The 17,554-nt window shown below is 41.0% G+C and overlaps 1 protein-coding gene across 1 annotated transcript in view; it reads right to left on the bottom strand.

Annotated features, from left to right (window-relative positions):
- Positions 1-16,277, bottom strand: part of LOC118839981 (kalirin) — a 413,338-nt gene extending 397,061 nt beyond the window's left edge. The window contains exon 1 of the mRNA XM_036747488.1: positions 16,250-16,277. The gene's annotated coding sequence lies outside the window, so the exon portion shown is untranslated. The remainder of the gene's footprint in view (positions 1-16,249) is intronic.
- Between the last annotated feature and the right edge of the window lie 1,277 nt (positions 16,278-17,554).

Below are 17,554 nucleotides of genomic sequence, written 5' to 3' on the forward strand. Positions count from 1 at the left end.
CGCTCATCAAATCTGCAGACAAGATGAAGCTAGGAGGAATAGCTGACACACTGAATGACTAAATCAGGATCCATAACAATCTCAACAGGCTAGAACTTCTAGTTCAGCCAAATCTAATAAAATGAAATGGAACTATCAAAACATCAACTTCACAAGTCTGAAATGGAAGAGATTTAGCTAGACAGTGATTTAGCTGAAGATCTGGGGATTTTAGTGCGTGAGTCAAGGGCATAATATGGAAACCAAAAAGGCTGAAGGAATCATTACGATGCATTGAGGGACATTGAATCTGGGTCTAGGGAGGCGATAGCCTTGCTTCATTCAGCACTAGTCAGATCACATCTAGAGTACTGCATTCATTTCAGGGTACCACGTTTTAGGGACATTGATAAATAGGAGATTGTCAGAGATGGTCAACAAGAATATTTCTGCTTGGCCAAAACAAAACTAGCAGCAATGGATAGAAACTACAGGGGGCAGATTTAGGACTTGAAGTAATGGGTGAGGGGATGTCCTCACATTATCGACAATGGAGCAGTCTGCCTGAGGAAGAGATGAACTCCACGTCACAAGAGATCTTCAAATGAAGGCCAGATGACCATGTGTCAGAAATGTCACAAGGGAATTCTTGCTCGGGTATGATTCAGGGCAGAAAGCTGAGGTACTTCCAACTACTGATATTCTTTAATTTATCAAGAGAATCATGTGCCCCCTTACCCTACCACCATCTAATAGTATTTTAGAGCATGGAGAAACTGTATTTCTAGGATTCCATTTTATCTATTAAGCTATGGATTAGTCTATATTTTCCTTTTGCATTTTAAAAATTATTTATTTATCTTTCAAGTCATCAGACCATCCCTTGATTTTGTTCCTATGGTACATGAAGGCAACACACTCTGGAGTCTCACCAGTCAGGGAACACCCAGTGCTAATGGCCTAGCTTTCATCACTGAATTCACAGAGTCCCATCTCAGAGGCCTTGGGGGCATCTATTAGATTATAAACTATCTGAGCAGAGAGGGACGAGTCTTATTTATCTTCAGATTTCCCCCGGTGCCTAGCAAAGTGCTTTGCACGTCATAAATGTTTGTTGAATAAAATAATGCTGACCAAGGGTCATGTCAGCAGATCAAAAGCTGGGAGACAGTTCTGAGATGTATGAACCCTGATGAAATGATAATTCATTCAGGGAAGCAGCCTAGCTTGGGGAAAGAGCACTGGAGTGGAAAGAGAACTGAGCTTTTTGTTCCTATTCTGCCACTAATCAATCAGTAAGCATTTATTAAATGCCTACTATGTTCCAGGATATAGAGGGAAAAAAATGGCAGTCCTTGACCTAAAGGAGCTTAGAATCTCTAGGAAGAGACACCATGGTCCAGTGGAAAGAGAATGTGACTTTGAGCTTAGTTAAAATCCCCGTTTGACTACCTATGCGATGTTGGGAAAACCACTTCAACTCATCAGTTTCCTCACCTGAAAAATGAGGTAGATGGACTGGATGAACTCTAAGGTCCCTTCTGACTCTAGATCTATGATAAGTGTGTTGATACAAAATAAATACAAGGGAATTTCAGTGGGGTGGCACTAACAGTTGAAGGGAAAGCCTTCATGCAGGAGGTGGTTGTTGAGCTGTGAGCTTTGAAGAAAATTAGGGATTGCAAGAGACAGAGAAAAGGAGGGAAGGCATTCCAGGAGGGGGCACGGCCTGTGCAAAAGCAGGTGGGTGAGAGATGGAATTCCATATGTGAGAAACATAAAAAGGTCATTTTTTGAGACAAAGAATATGTGAGGGGAGGGTGGAAAGTTAGGTTGGAACCAAGTGGTGAGGGACTTCAGATGACAAACAGAGGAGTTTTATTTTATCATGGAAGTAATGGAGAGCTGCTGGAGCCCGCAGCTAGCTATGTGAGCTGAGATCAAGTCAAATAACCATCTCCAACATTTGTCTACTAGGTAAACAAGTCAGCAGGAATAGCAAGGGAGGGAGGATCAGGGCTGCTAGCACTATGAAGATCCAGGGGCTCCAGGTTTAGCAAAAGCTGCCATCAGTCAGCATCTTTCAACCACAGGGAGCAATCAGCGAGTGCCAGTGCTAGACGGTTTTGATCTTCTGGCTGCCCCTGTAATTCTGCTGCTGTGGCAGAGGGAGTGATTGTCTGAGAGCAAGACAAAGGTGTAGGGAGGCCTTGAAGTGTTCAGGTGGGTGAGGATTTGCTCAGGAGTTTGTGGATTTTGTTTTTTCTTTTTGTGTCTGATGGTACTCCGTCAGTAAGCCTTCTTGCTCCTCTAGGGAACATCTAGGAAGGCATTTCCCACGTGGCTATGTCTATATCTCCTAGTTAAGTGACCATTGAGCATGGAAAACCCTTCTTTTCCCCCACCTCCTACCTCCCACCTAGGGGGAGGGAAATGATGGTAATGAGTCTGGGTCCCCAAGTCAAGGAATACTGTGCCCTTCCCAGAACACCCCAAGGCATTCCCTCTTCCCTAGGACGGGCCTGGGTCAGAAGGTGGGGACCCTTGACACTTGAACCTCATTTGTAAAATGAGAAAATTAAGCTGAGTTTTTCTAAGCCTTCTAAGCATTTCTAAGCTTCCTTTCAGCATCAAAACAAAAACAAAAAACCCCCACAGAGATTCTAGAAGATCTTTCCATACTTTTCATACTTTTCCATCCCTTTCCCCTTGTTCCAGTAGAAAAAAGAAATCACAAGCAAGAGTCATACTCCAGACACAGGCTGGAGTCACCTGTGTAATGTGTGGAACATGAACTCAGGTGTCCTGATTTCTTTTCCAGTGCTCCTGCCGTTAGACCCTACTGATATCATCCTCCATCATCTTCATCAATTCTATCTTTTATAGACGTAGCCCGAACAAGTAATTTTTGTACCCTGGGCAAGCAGCACCTCCTTCTGCTTTCCCCTCTCTCTTCCTCTTTCCTTCTTTTCTGCTTTCTCACCACTACCATTCTTCCCACCCCCACCCCTCCCCCCCAACCCACCTTCTTCATAGCACCAGAGCAGCTTTATTTAGTAAGGGGATATTTACACAGTAAAATGATACCTCAGCTAACTAGAACTCAGTAATTTTGCCACCTCTTCTATCTGAAGCATATTTGAGAGCCAGGAGTAAGTAAAAAGAACCTTCTAGCGACTAAAACAGATTTCATTCCCCTTCCCTGGAATAAAATTCATGTACTTTCCTGATAGGAGAGCCCCTTAGGCCTCACTTGGTGCTTATTTATTCTTACTTTAAACACAATTTTAATGAGCGTGGTTATCTGGTTTCAGAGCCCAGAGTCAATCAGAAGCAGCACCTTAAAAGAGGAAAAATGGGTTGCTACAGCCAGGTATACAAGCAGTGACAAGAAACAACAAAGAAAAGTGACAGAAAAGAAATAGAAAAAAAACCCCCAAAACTCTGACCTAAGAAACAGCAGTTTAGTGGCATTTAATAGTGACACCACATGACCTCCACAGCCTACTTGGGTATCATTGTTTGATACCCTAGGACAACAACGTAGGGTCACAAAGATGACATCATGATCAGTGTATTCTGCTTAAGAAGGTGGGGAATTATTTCTACCTTAATATCAGGAGAGAATACTACCTTGTTGTGAATGCCTGATTGGATCTGTGCCCAGATTAGAGGCTGCTCCATTGATGTCTGAGCCCTATGTTCTGTTTTGCTTTTTAAAGAACATTGTTATAGCACCAAACAAATGTCTCTTTGTGGAATGGCTCTTAAATTTCCAGAGTTCCAGATAAAATAGTAATGGGCAGTAGGAAAAAAAAGTGGGACAGGGTGGTTTGTAATAATACATTTTGGATTGATTTCCAGCCAGGATAGTTAAAATAAAAGGTAAAGAATTTTGATTCTTAAAGGTGAAAGCCCTCAGCTGTCTGAGAAACTAGGCTATCGAGATGAACTCATTCTCCTCGTGCCCAAGAATTTGTGTAGAGTTTCACTGTATGTATTCACATATACGTTATTATCACATTACTATTAATAATAGGATATGGCATTTCATGGGATTTAGGAAGTCTGGGTAAAAAACTTCTTCAAATTGCAATTTATAGTTTAGTAGAGTTGCATGGGACACAGAGAGGTTCAGTCATTTGCCCAAGGTCAAACAGCCAACATATGTCAGAGTTAGAATTTGAACCCAGTTATTCCTGCCTCTGAAGTCAGTTATTTCTTTACTACAATGCCTCTGCTATATGAAACCCAACAGTATGAATATGTGCATAGCACTACATGCTAAGTGACACTGGCCTCAGTTTCAGGAAGACCTGAAATTAAATCCAGTCTCTGACATATAGTGGCTGCGTGACTCTGGGCAAGTTACTTACCCTCTCAAAGCCTCAGCCCTGCATCCATAGGGGAGTTACTAGCAGTTTCATATACAAGTGAAATTATAAGCCTGTTAAACACAAAAAATAAACAAAAACAACTATGAATGTACTAAACATAAATTTTGTTGCTGTTGTTCAGCCAGGTCTGACTCCCTGTGGTCCCATTTTGGGGTTTTCTTGGCAAAGATACTAGAGTGGTTTGCCAGTTCCTTCTCCAGTTCATTTTAAAGATGAGGAAACTGAGATAAACAGGGTTAAGTGACTTGCCCAGGGTCACACAGCTAATATGTGAGTCTGGGTTTGAATTAATGAAGCTGAGTCTTCCTGATTCCAAGTCCAGTGCTCTCTCTACTGATCCACCTAGCTGCCCCAAAGTATTTATACATAATAGGATATAAGTAAAATTACTTATTTATGCTTTTCAGAAATCTTGGCAACACGTCACAAATACTGGGAAAATAAATTAAGCTGATTAATATTAAGGTAACTAATTACTGTAACTGTGAGGTAGAAATACATTCCTCAGGTCACAGATTAAGAGTTGAAAGTGACCTTAGATATCAAACGGTTCAGGCTCCTCGTTTTACAGATAAGAAAACGGAGGCTGAAAGGGCTGAGTGATTTGCCCAACGTCATCAAGACAGTAAACAGGAGAGCTAGGATTTTAACTGGATCTCTGGTTCAAAATCTGGCACATTTTCCTCTGTCCCACTGACCTCAAATTAGAATACAACTTGTTGTATTGTGGTTTTAACAATGATAATGAAACATATCCCTATCCCTGAACAAAGGGTAGTCTCAAGCAACTAACCGAAGTTTATCAAGGTGCCATTATTACAAGTCCCTCCAGAGAGTAAATTTGGTGATCCACCTAGGAGGTATCTCTAAAGCTATTATTCACCTATTTATGTAGAATAGAGGCATCCTTTGGAAGCTAGCCAGTGCTGTGAACTCTTCCTGAGTTCAAATCTGGACTCAGAAACTTACCAGCTGTATGACCCTGGGCAAGTCACTTAACCCTGCTTGCCTCAGTTTCCTCCTCTGTAAAATGAGCTGGAGAAGGAAATGGCAGACCTCTCCAGTATCTTTGCCAGGAAAACCCCAAATGGGGTCACGAAGAGTCAGATATGACCTAAATGACTGAACAGGCATCCTTTGCTACAGGTAGCTGTAGAATTCTTTAAAGAAAGGTGCAAACCATTAGCAATCTGGCAGGAATCTCTGTATACTTTTCACTGGTAATGTCACAGCCAACAATGTCCATATTTAGCAAGCATTTCTAAAAATTAGTGTAAATTATAGGAACTATGGTGAAAATTGTGGGAATTCAGTACTCTAGCAAATAAGTGAGCAGAGGGAGGACCACAAAGAGTGTACAATTTCAGAAAAATGTAAAGATTTCTAAGTGACATAGTGGACAGAGCACTGGAGTTGGAGTAACTAGCTACGTAACCTTAAGTCACTTAACCGCTGTCTCCTTCAGCTTCTTCGTCTATAAAATGGGAAGAATAAAAGCACCCATCTCCTGAGATCTGCTGTGAGGACCCAAGGAGATAATGTCTCTAAAGTACTTTACAAATCTCAAATTGCTATGTAAATACTAGCTCTTTAAAAAAAGCAACAGCGTTTTTTCTCATTGGTCCCATTTCACATCTCCATTACCTCTGTCTCTCTCTTCTCATTCCTCCTCCTGTTCCCCATATTTCTCTTTAACAGAGGAGCCCAGACCATGACAAAGACCTCTAACCACCCAGCTCAGGACGTATTTACAACAAGAGCCTTTAATGATGACAGTGTGGGTAACATCAGGACTCACTCATGCTGAGAATAGTGGAGGATGACCTTGCAGTTTCTTCCTACTCTTTTATTATCCCCCTTTCTGTCTGACTCTGCCGGCTCCTATTTGCTGGTAGACTGAGTTGGCTTCCACAAAAATAGAAAGGACAAGAATGAATATGATAAAAATGCAGGCAAAGAATGCCGGTATCTCAGAGTGATTGGCAGCCCTGAATAACCCATGCTAATTTGCTGTCATCTTCCGTTACCCATCTGACACCTGTCCCCCTTGCTTGAGACGATAACAAGATGTTGACAATGAAAGAAAGAAGAAAAAAAAAGAAAAAGAAACAGCATCCAAAGTCCTTACTAGATATAAGACATGGAAATGTCTATTTCTTCTGTCCTGTTTTATGATCAGTTCTCAACGAATTGTTTATAAACACCTAGGCTGGGCTTTCTATGTCACCACATCTGTCTATTACTGTGAATAATCATCAATTGACTAGACTCGAAAGTGTCTTTCTCAGGCTTTAGTTTTGTTGATCTAAGAAGCTAACCAGGGTAAAGAGTCAACTGATGGGAAGGTGACAAGTGGATCAGTGTTGAAAGTTTTCTTCGATCTCTTTCAAGGTAGGAAACATCCATAGATCAGGATTTGGGGCGCAGCCATAGCAGAATACTAATAAAAAGCAAGAAGGACGAAAGAAGTGAGAGTGAAAAATTTCACCTAGAATCCGAGTAAGCACCAAATACAGGCTAAGAAGTTAATCTCCAAGGTAGGATTTAAATGTCTTTCTAAATAATCACACCCCACGATAGCCCCAGCTTCACAGCTGAAGCTGTTGCTGCTCCTGTCGTCCCACATCCATTTTGCTGCTGATCAGTCATTTGTCAGTTGTGTCTGACTCTTTGTGACCTCGTTTAGGGTTTTTTTTGGCTACAATATTGGAATGATTTGCCATTTCCTTCTCCAGCTCATTTTACAGATGAGGAAACAGGCAAATGGGGTTAAGTGACTTACCCAGGTTCACACAGCTAATAACACCCAATCTCTACTTGAATAATGACAGTGGTTTTTATCTCACCACTTCTCAAAGCACCTCAATATCACTATTGTTAGATGGGAGGTTCTTGATTCTTTTTTTTTTTGCACCAAAGGCCCCTCTGGCAGCCTGGTGAACCCTCTGCACCCCTTTTCAGAACAATGTTTTTAAATGCATAAAATAAAATACCTAGGATTACAAAGAAAACAATATTGAAATACACTCATCAGAAAAAAATTTAAGGTTAAGAACTCCTGTCTTAGTTCTAATTCTTAGAAAGATGTTCTAAGACCTGTTTCCCTGTGACTTTCACTCTCTGGCCCTAATTCTATCCTCTCTGACAACAAGGAAAAAGTCTACTCTCACTTCCTAGCTCTGTAGCTTGGTAGAGTAGTAGATCGAATGCCGGGCCTGAAGTCAGAAAGACTCATCTTCCTGAGTTCAAATTCAGCCTCAGACACTCACTAGCTGTGTGACACAGAACACCTGTACTCCTTCCTCTGTACTACAGTCCCTAAAATAGGTGAACACAGATCTCCCCTTAGTCTTTTCCTGGCTAAATACTTTTAGCTCTTTCAACATTTATCAATAACATAGTCTCCAGACCCTTCATCATCCTGGTCATCCTCCTCTGGATGCACAAGTATTTGTCAATACTTGGCAATTTGGTCAATCCATGCTACCATCAGTGTGATGGATTTCCAGGCACCAATGAATATCACAACTCCTTTATGACATGTTATCCTGTATAGTTTTCTTTCTTTCCATAGGTTCTAAATCTGGGCTCCACGGACAGATTTAAAGGGGGAGGGACAGTCTATGAACTTTGATGGAAAAATTCGCATCTTGATTTTCCCCAACTTCTGAGTGAAATTTATCATTACCTCTAATTACTTCAAAATATTATTCTGAGGAGTCCATAGGCTTCACCAGTGTCATGGATTTCTATCTACCAATGGAAACCAAAGCTCCTTCACCTCAGTTCTTTCCTGAGCTTCAGTCCTGAATCATCAATTGCTCTTGGACATCTCAAACTGGAGATATCTCAAAATCCCTATTTCTACAGCAGAACTCATTTTTTCCCTAAACCACCCCTCTTCCAAACTCCCATATTTCTGTCAAAATGTCATCAATATTTCCAGTCTCCTGGGTTACTAACCTCATCATAATCTTCAACTCCTCACTTTCTATCACCTTACACATCCAAAGAGTTGCCAAAACTTGCCTTTTATTACCTCCATGATATTTTTCATGTCTACTCAAACAATTACCACCTTGGTACAAGTCCTCACAATCTCTCATCTACTTCATCTCAATGGCCTCCTATGTGGTCTCTGGGCCTCAGATATTTCATTATTCCAGACTACCCCCCACCCCAACCATATACACATAAAGGGCTGCCAATGTGATTTTCCTTAAATGTAGACTTTATCAAGTCAGTCCATTCTTGAATCACCTCCAGTGGTTCATTACTGCCTCTAGGCTGTATCCCTGTTTAGATTTTGTAAGGCTTCACAGACTAGCCCCAATCTATCTTTCCAATCACACTGTATATTACTTCTCCTGTGACCCAGACCAAATGGCCTTCTCTCTATTTCTCGTACACGATACTGCATCTCCCGTCTCTGTACTTTGCACTGGCCATTCCCTATGCCTGGGATGCACTCCCTTCTCAACTGGGCTCTCTCTTCCTTCAAGAAATAGCTCAAGCCATTATTAAAAATTCAGAGAAATATATATTGTTTCACTTGACTATGCATATTTGTTGCAAGGAATTTGTTTTCCTCATTCCTTTTTTCAGCATAATAGGGGGGATGGAAAGGAGAGAAAATAGATTTCTATGAATTAATAAACATTTTCCTAAATTAAAAAAAGGAAATAACTCAAGCACCACCTTTGAACTTAAATTAGATCAAATGTTGATCCTCCTGACTGTTGGTGCCTCCCTCCTTTCCCGCATTGTATCAATTTACTCTATATTTATTTGTACTTATCCTATTTACATTTATTCTGATTATACTTAGATATATAATGGCTGTTTCCCCCTTCTGAATAGAGATCATGTCAGTCACTATGTTTCCCTAGTACCTAACATTGTGCCTGGCACAAGGTAATGGTGTAATAATTACTTGTTGTTAGGTGGATGGATTGACAGGTTCTTTTATATTTCAGAATCGCCAATATGCCAGATTGGCTATTTTTCTGTTCTCTCATTTGGACTGTGTGACTACACCTCCTTTTCTCATCCTGCATGTCCTCTTCAGATAGAAGAGATAATGAGTTAATTGCTCAATTCCCCTCTTAAAATGCAGTACCTGGCATGGAACACAGCATAATAGGGGGGATGGAAAGGAGAGAAAATAGATTTCTATGAATTAATAAACATTTTCCTAAATTAAAAAAAGGAAATAACTCAAGCACCACCTTTGAACTTAAATTAGATCAAATGTTGATCCTCCTGACTGTTGGTGCCTCCCTCCTTTCCCGCATTGTATCAATTTACTCTATATTTATTTGTACTTATCCTATTTACATTTATTCTGATTATACTTAGATATATAACGGCTGTTTCCCCCTTCTGAATAGAGATCATGTCAGTCACTATGCTTCCCTAGTACCTAACATTGTGCCTGGCACAAGGTAATGGTGTAATAATTACTTGTTGTTAGGTGGATGGATTGACAGGTTCTTTTATATTTCAGAATCGCCAATATGCCAGATTGGCTATTTTTCTGTTCTCTCATTTGGACTGTGTGACTACACCTCCTTTTCTCATCCTGCATGTCCTCTTCAGATAGAAGAGATAATGAGTTAATTGCTCAATTCCCCTCTTAAAATGCAGTACCTGGCATGGAACACAGTGGTGTGGACTGGCCATCACACCCTGGGACTATTAGTTCCTATTCTTTCTAAATGCTCACAAAACACCTGTTTAAATAATCCCTTCTAGAAATTTGCCAGGGAAGGATGCCAAGTTTGCCATTCTGTTGTTCCCAAGGTTGATACTTTTCCTGTTCTTTTAAAATTGCTCTTTCCCTGTCTTATAGTCTTACAGCGTTTTTTTTTTACCCCCCTCCTTCATGCTATGTCTGTTCTGGAACACGTATTGCCTGCCATGCTTTTTGGCCAGATTTGTGATTTCACTGATGTAAGGAATCCCCAATGAGAAAACTTCCTGATTCACAGCCTATAGCTTTAGGTAGTTTCCTACAGTCACTGAGAGGGAGAGACAGACCTTTAACCTAGGTCCTCTTGACTCTGAGACTGGATCTTTATCCATTACATCTGTGTCCTTCCTTATAATAATATATGATGCTGATGTATCCATCTAAGGTTTAATATATCCATTTAATATAATAATAACTTAAATAATAAAATAGTTTTAGCAATATATCAATTGAAGTGCTTTACATAGGTAATTCTGGTTCTCACTGGAAGTGGCCCGGGCTAGGCCTACCTCGTGAATGCTCTGTGTGATGCTCATCATTACACATACCTTATCTCATTTGCAGGTTATTATTAGCCCTATTTCACAAACTGAGACTGTAGAAATTAAGTGACTTACCCATAATCACATGCGTCTAGGCCAACACTTGAACACAGTTTCTCCAGTATTTGGAGTCAAGTTCTGACTTTGAGTCTAGTGTTCTACCTACCATGCTACACTGTCGTTAAATCAAGGGCTGTTAGTATGGGGTCTTCAAATTTAAAAAAATATATATTTTAAATCATTTTAAATTTAATCAATTTAAATTCATGAATTTTAAAAATATTTTAAATATTTTGATAAATGTATTTCAACATACATTGTTGAATTCTGGGAATTCTGTATATTTTATGCATTAGAAAACATAATTCTGAGAAGGCATCCATAAGATGTCAAAGGGATCCGTGCCCCACAAAAAAATAAATAAAAAGTTAAGAACTGCTGATCTAGATTGCATCATTTCCTATCAACCACAACAATTGCCAAGGAGACAAGAGGCATTAACAAATTAGAGACAATATTGGACGTCCTCTGCAACTTGCTATCAGAAGCAGGCCAGTTACATGGCCCAATCCCAGTCCTCCAGGTGATTGTATATTGTAGTGAAGGTCAGCCAATGGTTTCCCTCCATTCCTCCCTCCCCATAAAAGTAAAAACAGTATATGACCAACTCCCAGACAGATGCTTCATAGTAACTAGTAACTGGCTTCGCAGTTATATGTTCTTTCTCTCAAAACTCAAAGTAAATTCTTTCTTATCTGGTTCCTCCATCTCCTTCCTGACCCATTTTCCCCAGCCTCTGTGGGGCAACCTCCATCCCTTTAAATGCACCTGGCACTCTTGTACTATAAGCTGCAAATAGGAAGCCAGATTATTCTCATGAAAACCATTCATTGGGGTAGCTAACCACACCCCAGAGCACCCCCTCTCTTCCAGAACCATTACCAGCCGTAATAAGACATAACGAAAATGTGATCTGTCCTGGGAGGTAGAGCAAGACAGGGAAAACGGTTCTGGATCTGGAACCAGAGGACACCGGATTTAAATCCTAGATCTGTGCTTGCACCTGCAGCAATTTGAGAGGTGGCATGGAAAACATCACAGCAGAAAGAATGCTGGGGTTCAAATCAGAACCTGGGTTCACACCCCACCCTCTGCCACTTGCTCACTACCTATCTATCTTTGGCAAGTTGCTTGGACACATGGTGCCTCAGTTTCCTCATTTGTAAAATGAGAGGGTCAGACCAGATGGCCTCTCAGGTCCTTTCTACCTCTAAATTTAGGATCTCATGATTTCACCTCGTGAGCCTTAGTTTCCTCATCTGTGAAATCATAGAGATGGAATAGATGGGTTCCAAGGTCTCTTCTAACACTAAATCTATGACCCTGCATTATTCCATTTCTTCATTAGAAGCTCAAAGTCAGTAGAACTGCATTATCTATTTCTTCTGACATCCTGTCGTGAATGAACAGAAGCAGGTAGCAATGGTAGCTTAGATCAGTCTTGGCAGTCTCTCCCTCAAGTGCTCCTGGAAGACAGCACACCTCCTGATAAGCCAAGTCAGGCCTCCTTAAAGCTGTCCCCCTCACTGGGAGGAGGCAGTCACCCACTCCCACGATGTGTCTCTTCCTCCCAGGGGACGCAGCAGGATTCCTCCTACTGCTGGGTGGGAGCTGAGGTTCTTTCTTAGTGCTGCATGGAGCACAGGACAGAGCTTATTTTTTTTTTTTAAAAAAAAAAAGAAAATTATTTTGTTTCGAATTTATGGAACAAAACAAGCATTTCCATAGCATAATATAATAAAAGCAGATTGCACAGGAAACTGTAAATCTATTATGTACAACTTCATGCAACAGATAGGAAATTAGTCGTGCTCCAGCACTGGACAGGGCTTCTACAGTCTCACTCTCCATGCTAATTTCCTACCTCTTGCATGAATTCAAAGATACAATAGATCTCTTTCTCTATTGTGCTACCCTTGTTTCATTTGGCATCAGTTTCCCTTCATGGTCTCGGAAAAAAAAATTCATTTTTCCTCCCTTCCAGGAGTATGCAGTATAATATGTACAGTGTTGACCTTTGAGTCAGGAAGGCTTGGGTTCAAATCCTGCCTCTTGCTAGCTGTGTGACCCTAGGCAAGTTACTTAAACACCAGCAACCTCAATTTCCTCACCTGAAAAATGAGGGAGTCTCATCTTGCTCTAAATCCATTACTGCACAAGCCCATCTTCCTATGTGATAAGAAAGAAGACAAAGAGCATCCCTTTTGATTTCTTTGATTTAGTGACTGCGATAGTCTACTAGTGATGACCACCACCAGACAGGAAAGCAAGAAGCATAACACATTCCCTATGGGTCCTATTACTGTTTCCCCAAAATCCATACTGCTGCTAGTGGTTCTAGATGAACTAATGGTCCTTTGTGCCTCTCTAAGGGAAACTTCCAAAGAAGCATCATCTTTCTATGCCTGTTAGAGGGGCCGGTGCTCTTCAAACCTGCTTAGCTCCATCCCCATCTCGATCAATGGCCGAGTTCAACAAATAGGTTATTCGGTTCCTATTCCTGCTTCGAGGAGAGATGGGAATCTCTCTTTCCTTCCATAGTCTCTAGATAAGGAAATTCTATAGCAGCCTCATTCCAGTTTCTTACATCATTCCCTGTCGGAAAGTTCTTCCATCCAAATGCATCCAATCCAAATGCTCCGGCATGTCCCAGTGAAGACACAACCATTGCCGAATGTTTTTAGCGGGGAGGGATGCCTCTGACCTAAATGGGGTCCAAGAGAGCAGGGCCTGCCCTGACTTCTGTCATCCAGTCTTTCCTATTTTAGGGGAAGGAGAATCAAAAAGGGCCAGAAGGGAATGCCCCAAGAAGTCCAAACCCATGCTGGGTTTTTCAGCCAGCCAACACCAGTGCAGGGTTGCTGAGATGATGACTTATCCACTGGCTGTGACACATTTGGAAATTAACTTGGTAGGCAGCTAGGTGGTACAGTGGATAGAGTGCCAGGCCTGGAGTTCAAATTCAACCTCAGATGCTTCCTAGTTGTGTGACCCTGGGCAAGTCACTTAAACCCATTTGCCTCAGTTTTCTCGTCTATAAAATGATCTGGCAAAGGAAACGGCAAACCATTCAAGTATCTCTGCCAAGAAACCCCAAATGTCACAAATTTAGGGTCCTCAAATGCAGACACGACTGGACAACAATAAACAAATTGGCAGGAGCAATACTTTGTAGAAACTGCTTTAAGTAGGAACTCACTCTCCCCAGGGACCAAGGCAGTCTAGGGGAGAGTGTGCCCCTAGGCATTGAAGGGAAATGTTTGTGCTTGCTGTTCACATAGCATCTTCATAGTAAATACCCCTTTGTTAAAACTTCTAAAAGAACTATTCCAAATCTCTCTCAGGGATACCCTACTTTTATTATGTTAATCTAGTCTCAGTATATGTCATCAATAAGCTGGGCGGTACAGTGGTTAGAGTTCTGGGCCTGGTTTTGGAAAGACTTGAGTTCAAATCCAACCTCATGTGTTTGCTAGCTGCATGACCCTGGGAAAGTCACTTAACTTCCACCTACCTCAGTTTCCTCAACTGTAAAATGGGGATTAATAATAGCACCTACCTCTCAGCGCTATTGTGAGGACCAAATGAGATAAGGTTTGTAAAGTGCTTAGCACAGTGCCTCACAAATAGTAAACACTATTAAAATGTTGTTATTATTATCATTATTATTATATGATGATGATGTCTATGATCCTAATTTATTCTCCAAGCGAATTTGAGCAAGAAGCTTACTGTCTTTGGGCCTCAGTTTCCTGAGGGGTTGGACAAGACCAGCTCTGAGGTCCCTTCTAGCTCTGAATTTATTATATAACCAAGGGTTAGACGGAATGGATGCGGGAGGGACTTTTCAGTTCTTCCACATGCAACTTTCATTTCATTCTATTTCTTCTGAAAAACAAGAGTTGCTAAGTTCTCTAAGTGCCCTATCTTTCCCATCTTATATATGTTTCCTTCACAGCTCCTTAAGATTTATTGCCTTCCCATTCCATCCTTGCTACAAGGATTTCATCAGCAAGCTTAAAAAATTGGTGGTGATTTCCCATCAACATCAGATCAGAATATTCTGTTCCTTTCCCTAATCTACCAGGTTTTCAGCAAAACCCGCCACAAATAGAAGAAAAGATAAGGCACCATTTCCAACTGGTCACAGAAAATGCCAAGCGGCCCACGGCGTCTGGGAAATTAAAGGCAACAGACTTCCCTCTGTGGAAATCTCTCTTCAAAGCAGGCACCATGCAAACACAGTGCTCCATGATACCAGGCTAAGAGGCATGTGAGCTGGAGAGCAAACCTGGCATTGGACTCCCCCTATACTTCCCTGGAAAAGTGGTAAGTTCCCAGATATGTGCTCTTCTGTCACCCTTATGGATGGGATTGCTGGCAGGACACTAGCCAGAGCAGAAGGCAGCTTCTACTCTAGTTAGGAAAAGTGAGCTACTTGCCCCAAACCCCAGTTTACAAATAGAAGCACTATATTCTCCAGGGTTTGAGCAAAAAAAAAAAAAAAAAAAAAAAAAAAACCAAAAAACAAGATACAAGTCAATGTAGAAACCTCCAGAGCTCTTGTTTTTCCCAATACTGTTTCGCAGCTATCTTCTTATGACCTGGACTTCCATTCATTTTCTCCACTTCTGCCTCACTTACATCTAATTCACTTGTATGTCATGGCCTCATCTCCCTGATGTCACGCTCAAACAACAACCACCACCACCTCCTCATTAGAATGTAAGCTCACTGAAGGCACGGACAGCTTCATTTGTGTCCTTACATCCCCAACTTCTGAAAGGTATCTTGGTGTAGTGGATAATGAGCTGGCCTTGGAGCCCAAAAGACCTGAATTCAAGTCTCTCCTGTCTTCCATTCTGGTCATGTGACTCTGGGCAAGTCACTTAACCTCTCATTCCCCCGACAACCCTATAAGACAGAAGTTATTAACCTTTTCTGTGTCATGGACCCCTTTGGCAATCTGGTATGATTTAGGGACCCTCTTCTCAGAAAAAAAAATGTTTTTAAATTCACAAAATAAAGGAAACATATTATACTGAAATATAGTTGTCAAAATACTGTTTTTCAAAGTTTACAAAACCCAGGTTAAGAATCCCTATTCTAAGACTACATGTTTTAGAGAAAGTACAGACTTGCATTGATAAGGGGAATTTCTTCACTTGAGAGTTTTCCATACAAATGAAAACACAGCTCCGATCTCTATCCCTAGTTCCTGGCATAATCTAAGTGCTTAATCAATGCTTGTTGTAGTGAGTGGAATTGGATTTTCCAAAGGCAGGTACTGCCCCTCCGCCAAATGGGCCATCTACCTATATCTCCTCATTGTTCCCATTCCATGAATATTTATCATAACAAGGAGGGAGACGGGAGTGATGCTCAGGATACCAACAAGAGGGAGCATGATTAGAAGACTTTCCAATAGGAGAACCAACATTTGCTCTTCCAGGTGCCCCATGACACTCTTTCAGAAACAGGTAGGGTCGACCTTTGAGAATACATCCTTCCAACCTTACCTCGGCACACTAGCCAGATAAGTCACAAGTTTCCGTAGGTCTTCCTGTCTTATTCTGTCATGATTGCTCCGTGCAGGGAAAGTCAGAATGGGTCCACCTCGCTTATCTCGGCCACCTGCAGAAAGGAGAATCGAGAGAAGGATTATGATCATTATAATAACAGCTAGCATTAATATTGTGATTTTTAAGGTTTGCAAAGTGTTTTACAAATATTATCTCACTTAATCCTTGAAACAACCCCAGGAGGTAGGTGCTATAATCCCCATTTTACTAATGAGGAAATTAAGGCAGAGGGGGAAAACATAGTAAGAGCCTGAGGCAGGATCCTAACTTGGGTCTTCTTGACTCCAGATCTAGAGCTCTATCCACTGTGCCACCTAGCTGCTTAGGTTGAATGGCACTAAATAGGTACAAAATTCTCTACATATATTGCCTCTTTTGTATGAGAACTAGCCCAGGTAACTGCCTCAAAGGATGCATAGCCAGAACCATGGCACAAAGGGATATAATATAGGGTCACCTGGGGACTTCAGGCTTTCTCAACTAAGATAACTTTCCCTGATTCTCTTTGCCTTTCATCTCTGTGGAAATAGATTTGTTATTATTTATTTGTTTTCAGTCATGTCCCACTCTTCATGGCCCCATATTTATGGAATTTTCTTGGCAAGGTGTATTGGTAATTCAGGTGGGCTTTTACCACTTATTTAATCAAGTGCCCTTGAAGAGTTTGGCCTTTGTTTCTTTAATTAAATCAGGAGTCTTTGATGACCTCCTTGCCTCAAGGGAAAGCCTAGTTTACTTGGGTTTGAGTCAGATGTTTGTGACATCAGAAGCGTTTAGACCATATGGGTTTAAGATGCATGTTTGTGACGCTTTTAGGTCATGTGGGTGAGTTGCAAGTGTGACTCACCTTTGACCCCGAACAATACATATATATATACACACACACACACACACATATATATATATATATATATATATATATATATATATATATACACACACATATATATATATATAAACCCAGAGGTTGGCATTCTCCCTTGGGGCTCTCAGCCACTGGAAGAGTGGCACATGACTCTGGGCAAGACATTGTTAAGAGCAACCCGGCTCATTAACTCAGATGTTGATGCTTTCCTACTAACTATGAATTTTTATCTGGTCTGTTTATATTGTGTATGTTTATAATTTGTTTGTATTTGCTCTGAAGTTCAGGTTGCTGGCTTTTCCTCCTGAACTAAGCGAATGATATTTGTATGTTGGATTAAAGCAAGATTGTTAACCCCTTAAAGTTACTTTCCTTAG

This window comes from Trichosurus vulpecula, chromosome 2 (genome assembly GCF_011100635.1).
Source record: "Trichosurus vulpecula isolate mTriVul1 chromosome 2, mTriVul1.pri, whole genome shotgun sequence".
Lineage (NCBI taxonomy): Eukaryota > Metazoa > Chordata > Mammalia > Diprotodontia > Phalangeridae > Trichosurus > Trichosurus vulpecula.